A 6,566-nucleotide genomic window follows, 5' to 3' on the forward strand; every position below is an offset into this window, starting at 1 on the left:
TGGTTGCATATGGAAGAACAACAACAGACTGCCAGCGCTGGATTTGGTTACATAACCAAAACCACCCTCCATCTCTGCTAGTGTCCCACAATAGTTAGCCACACCTGGACACTTTTGCCTTGGTACTTTCCTGCAGTTACTCTGATCTTGCTGTTGTGCATTAAAGACTTGTGCATACCTGCAAAGCAAAGCATTAGAACTTCTTAAGCAGATTTTTTTGCACCCTTAAACATCAATCTAGAGAACACCAAATATTCCAGTTTTTAAAATTTTGGATCCTCTATCCATTGAGCCAACCACTGCTTCAAAGAGCAAGGAGAAATGAATTTAGTTCTAACGCTCAAATCTAATCCAAACAATACAGCCCAAGCAAGATGCACTTCAGGAATAAATAATCCTAGTTTTCCTCTTTTTTATTGCATAACACTCACTATCACTCACTATGTTTCATTTCACTATTATGTGTTAATGAGTCTTCATGCCAAAACTTCCGCACAAAAGTTATAAACTTCAAAGGAAGCTTCAATCCCCACAGATGCCTCCATCTAAGAGCTATGCCCTTCCCTTGAGAATTCATTACCTGAATTCCCCCCACTTTCAATAATAGCTTAATTATGACCTTATATCAACCATGTGTTACATTGAGGCCATATCAGCTTATTAGTAGCTCCTCACCTTGAGATAGGGGTGGCTAAAAATTGAGCAGCAACTTCAAGAGAGTATTGTTCCCTAACCAAATCCTGTTTCCAAAGACGAAGAGTAAAGATATCTTTAAATACCTATTAAAAGATGCAGATTCTTTTGACTTATCTAAGGGAAACCCCAAATATTATATAAAGATTTTAAAATTTTCAAAAATGAATGACAATGGTTATCAAAGTGTAGCATCATTCCACTGTGAAATTTAATACATTCGAGACTGTGAGAAAACTTAATTTATAGATATAATACAACAATGATAGCAAGTACAATAGGAGGGCTTACCTAAGCAGGCTACCTTCTACATTTTTCAACCTTGTCTACATATTTGCTTGCCTTCTCAAGTCTGAGTACTGTTAAGACAATTTTGCCTCAGATGTTATGGTCGGTAATATATAATCAAGTTTGTTTTATGGTCAGGTTTCTCTATGTCTACTGCTGTCCTTCAATTCTAATTCTTGTCGAGTCTCTTTGACAAGGTCTAACCCAATTAAGTAAGAGATAGGTCATTTGGTTCATTTCAGCTTTTGCCTGGTTACAATCTAAAATGGGTATGGACAACTTTCAGCCAATAATTTGATTTGCGAAAGTTTTTAAAAAGGTGGAAAAACTTTCTAGTACATCAAGGGGCAAAAGCACAAAAGTCATATGGTATAAACTTATATAATTAAACAGCCGCTTCATATTAAAGGAGTTTTAAATCACTAATCTTATATATATATATAACCCAGTAACAAAAGGTAGAGAAAAGGATGTTAGTTGTTACTCTTTAAGCGGGATTGAAATAAGATGCTTCTACACAAGCATTACATAGGACGGTGACATGAATGATGATTTCCTTTACATTGTAGAATAAAGCAGCACATAGCTAAGGCCATTTATTACTACTTACTATTCAATTTTCAATTATTGTAAATCACTGAACCATCACGACATGTCTAACAATCGAGCAATATATAGTCATTCATAACACTGTTTTGGTGAGGAAAAATTGAAACTAAATGCTTTTAGCTTTGAAGGCTGTCTCCTGTGAGAACTTTTTATGTAGTTGGTTATCACACATCTATTTACATGAAGGTACAAGCTTAGGTTTCTAATGATGATATATTAGGCAAAATACCAAAAACATAACTTATGCTGATGCAGATCCTTTTTTTAGTTGACCCATGGATCAATCAATTATGAACAATGTTGACATTATTTTGATATGTCAAGAACTCGGTTTAATGATTTGGTCAATGCTGAAATTTTGCATATCCACATCAATTCCTCATAAAAAAGTAAGTTATAATCAAACTCCTAATGTTTGAAATTTTGAACATTCACCACTGCGACTTGATTGTAGAGTTTGTTGCATTATGAGAATTACAATAATAATGTCCTCGAACAACTAAGACAAATCATTTTAGTGACTTCTATGATTGATATCTTACATTAGAATAAAAATTTCAATCCCCGCCTATACCAAAAACCAATTAATGTCTTGGTTTGATGATAAAGAGTTACTCTCAGGAGCGGATGTTATGGATTGAAACTCTTTCAAAAATAAATAAATAAAAATTTAGAGAAAAAAAAAAAGAATAGAAAAATCACCCGGTCTCTTTATTAGAAAAAAGAGCATTTTTTTTGGTTGAATGTTAGCACACAATCATAGAAAACCTTCAACAAGGAAGTTAGATGCCATGTCTAGCTAGACTAATCATTCTGATTGCGATCTATACATGAGTTCATATATATAATACATATAATATGTAATGACAAATTTAATCAAGTGCAATAATAATGTTTGGAGTGCCATGCATATATTGCTTTTGTAATTTTAACAAAAAAGTTTAAAAAGATGCACTAAAATGCAACAAGAGTGCAGATTTTACCTTGCAATCTATTAGCTAGAGCGAAAATCAAAAGCATACAATGAACTGCACTTGTCTTCTTGTCTCTGGGCCATGTGACAGTTTCTCCTCATGAACAAGTCCAACAATCCTACATCAAGGGGGCTGCCAACACAAATCACTGATCCAAAACTACCCTAATCATTTCTTATTTTATAAAAATATGTTTTTTTTTTAAATAATGTTTTTGGATTAAATGAGTTGCTTCAAGAATGGGGGTGACTCTTTTACCAATTGTACAGATCCATAACGTTTAATACTATGCATATTAAATTAGCTAGGTGTACAACAATGTTATTTGATCAAGGAAATAGAACAGATGAGAGTTGGAATAAGTGCCAATAATGAAGCTAAAGCACGACTAGCAAAATTATATTTTGAACTTAAAATTGGGCTGGGTTTGGAGAGCAACAAATTTGCGTTGCTTTGCGCGTCTGCGTTTTTTTCTGTAGGTCTTGTATACTATTTACAGGACTCGCAAGTATGAAATTTAACAAATATAACTTTAAAATTGGATCCCACAGTACTAATCACAAATTTAAAAATTATTTTGCTACAATGTTTTCAGTTTTTAATTTTTAGCAATAAGTGGTTTTCAAACATACCCTTAATGTGTCGAAAGGAAAGGAAAAAAAAAGATAATGCAGCTACCAATAAAACTTTAACTATGAAGGAAAAACACTGACTTACACAAAATCAAGAGAGAAAAAGTTAATTAAGAAAAAAGTAAACAAGTTCAACAATCTTAAGGGCTTGTTTGTTGTGTAATTCCAAACTCACATTTTCACATTTTAAATAATATTTTACATTTTTTTACACACTTTTTTATCCACACTTATTTCAAAAAATTACAAAAATCTCATCTCAAATTACTCTACTAAACACCAATGAAGCAGTTATTGGAATAAGTGCCAATACTTTTTTGAACCGAATAAGTGCCAATACTGAAGCAAGTCTATAATGATTCCCTCTTAATTAAAGGTTACGCTAAACAGGAATGGACTTAACCTAACCTAACATAGAATGCAAGCAATAATAACCCACATAGCCGAACACAAACCTTATCACCTATGCAAACAAAACAACACCTCACCTCTCTCTCTCTATCTCTGTGTGTAAACTCCGATTGAATAAAAATGGCAATTGGGAAGAAGAAGTTGATGTCATCGGCGCCATGGAGGGGCAAAGAGGAAGCCGCCGAAGAGTTTCAAGACGCGAAGCTCAAAGTCACAAAGCAGAAGAGTTCCTGAAACTGAGTCAGTGATGCACGTGCTTCGCAAGGAGAAAGACAAGTCCAAACGCCACAACCATGACGATTACGATGATGAATCCCTCGTCGAGATTGACCCCCAGCTTCGCTACAGCATTCAACGTAACTACCAGGTCTCTATTTTCTTGATTTTCATTTCTGTTTCTTGGTTTTTGTTTTTAATATTTTGCTAACCCAGTTGAGAGAATTCTTGATTTCTTGCTTTAAATTTTCTTTCTTTGGTTACCCAATTCTTAGTTTCATGATTACTTGCTTTAAATTGTGTTTCTTTGGTTACCCAGTTGAGAAAATTCTGGATTACTTGGTTTAATTTGTGTATTTTTGGTTACCCAATTCTTAGTTTCCTGATTACTTGCTATTGGTTGTTTAAAGTTCATGTCTTTGTCATTAGTAGTGTACCCTTTTGCAGTGTTGGGGGATTCCTGGTTGTTCTCAATTGTGTTTTAATAGATTTGAGTTATGTGTTATATGAGAGATTGTTAATTTGTTTAAGGATAAATTGGGAATGTGAGCTCCTACCAGTTGGCCAATGTGTTGCAACTCAATGATATCTCTACTATAATAAACCAAATTAGAAATACAACTGGGGAAAACCCATTGTAGTAGTGGTTGATAACTTCTACCCAGCAGAGAAAAATGAAAACAGAAGGAAAGAAAGAAGAAATTTTTATTCTTTTAGCAGATGATAACTTTTGTCCAATATATAGTTTCAAGTTGATATACCCCGGCAGGTCATTTTGTTTCAAACAGTTAGAATAATGGTTAAATGATTAAGCTCGCTATTTTCTAACACTTCAAACTTTTGGGACATCAGATAGTTTAGTATCAAAGTAGGTCGTCTTGAGTTTGAACCCTATCTTTGCTCTACCCTCTCATTCAAAAAAAATGTTAAAAATCAAATCTTTTGGGCTTTATTTATTAAAGGGGAGTATAAACCCACATGTTAGAGAAAGTGTTGCAATAATGGTTAAATGATTAAATCTACTATTTCTTAATAGTTTAAGCTTTTTTTATAAGTAGTAACGCAACTAACATGAGGTTGAAGCCTCTTATTATTGAGGCTTCATATAGTTGATTCTTAATATGGTTGAAGCCTCAGTTTTATGAAGAGAGGTTACGTATTTGTGATTTCTATGATGTAGATCACTGAAATTGATTGAGGGTTTTTTGGTTTGTGTGTGAATGCCATCAATATCCACATTGTTATTATGGGCAAGGGCATGTCTGTAGGATGTATATCAATTAATTGATATGGTCTTTATTGTCATGTTCTGTTTTTCTGTTGATTGACACTTTTATAGCCTATCCATCACTCACTGCTTGGAATTATACAGTTTACATCTATGTTTGTTTGGCTCTCAATACTATTTTTACTCCTCTTTTCTTCTTTCATTTGCTTACTTTGTATAATTTTGCATCTAAATCCGTTCATAATTGAGTTTGTGATATGATATTTTGAGTTTTGTGTATGCAGTTTCTTCAACAAGTATTCAGCATTGACACCATTGTGAAACCTCTTTCGCCTGTCATGGCCTACAATGTTTCCCGCAACTTGAACTTCTTCACGCGCATTTTCACGCAGTTCTTTGGTGAGTTTTGATATCTTTGTGCCATTTATGGGCAACAAAGATTGAACAAGATAATGATGTCACTCTTAATTACTTTTGAGGGTTCTTTTTCCTAGTCTTCCTTTTATAACTTCACTGGAAGTTACAATGGGCTTGACTCCTACATCTTTTAGAAGGACTAAGAACTATATAAATTCAGGGAATACAACTGGTTTGGAGAGATTTTCAATGTCCAATCATGTATTTTACATTGCAAACCTTTTAAACTTAGAATTGGTAGACATTTCACTTGATTCTATATTTTGGTTTGATCTTTTCAAAGAATAGCTAACCTGGTCTCATGCTTATTATGAAAAGAAGAAGAAGAAGAAGCTAATCTTGGTCTCATGATTGCACCCAAGTTCTTTAAAAGTAAAAAAAAAAAAAAAAAAAATTGTGTCATGTGATCAAACCTTTGGCATGTTTCCCTTCCATTAATGCATTGATGATTGTTACAAAATAGCTGATTTTTTTATGTGTAATGTAGTTTATGTGATTTATTGTATTGCAGATCTAGAAGGTATTGCAAATGCCCAAAAATCATTAGGGATAGGATAGGAAGAGAAAGCTCTCCGCGTTCGTTGAAAAAGAGAGAAAAAAAAAGGGAAAATGAAGGAGGGCTGCCGCGGGGTGGGGGAGGGGGGGTTGGATTTAAAAAACAGTTGAAGACCTATTGCTGATTTTAGATGTAATTGTTTAAAATTATTTTTAATATCCGAAGATATCTTTTTTGGAGAATCTATAATATCTGAAGATTGAAAATGTAATCTAAAAATTCAGTGGGAACCCTTTCATAAAATTTTTTGACTTTGCAAATGGACTTGCATCATGAGCTATATGAGAGTTTCAATGATGACATTTATTGAACAAAAAAAAAGTACTAATGAGATTTCTCATTAGTAAATGTTACTAATTTAATATGTTTTGCCTAACCTTGGATGAAATCAAATGCTCATGTTTTGCAGCATAGCAGAAATTATCTTTCTTTTTTTTTTTCTTTTTTTTTTTTCTTTTTTTTGCTTCAAAGACTAGATAATTCTGCTCTAAATCCTTTTAAATTGAAAATCAATTAGGCAAATTTCAACCTTCCATTAAAAA

The 6,566-nt window shown here is 33.3% G+C and overlaps 1 protein-coding gene and 1 pseudogene across 11 annotated transcripts in view; one reads left to right on the forward strand and one right to left on the reverse strand.

Annotated features, from left to right (window-relative positions):
• The window catches only part of LOC142618892 (TMV resistance protein N-like), a 107,698-nt gene that overhangs the window by 50,528 nt on the left and 50,604 nt on the right, over positions 1-6,566 (reverse strand). The gene's annotated exons all lie outside the window — the stretch shown is intronic.
• LOC142619194 (uncharacterized) lies at positions 1,480-6,314 on the forward strand (annotated as a pseudogene).

Source organism: Castanea sativa, chromosome 12 (assembly GCF_040712315.1).
Source record: "Castanea sativa cultivar Marrone di Chiusa Pesio chromosome 12, ASM4071231v1".
In the NCBI taxonomy this organism is placed as follows: domain Eukaryota; kingdom Viridiplantae; phylum Streptophyta; class Magnoliopsida; order Fagales; family Fagaceae; genus Castanea; species Castanea sativa.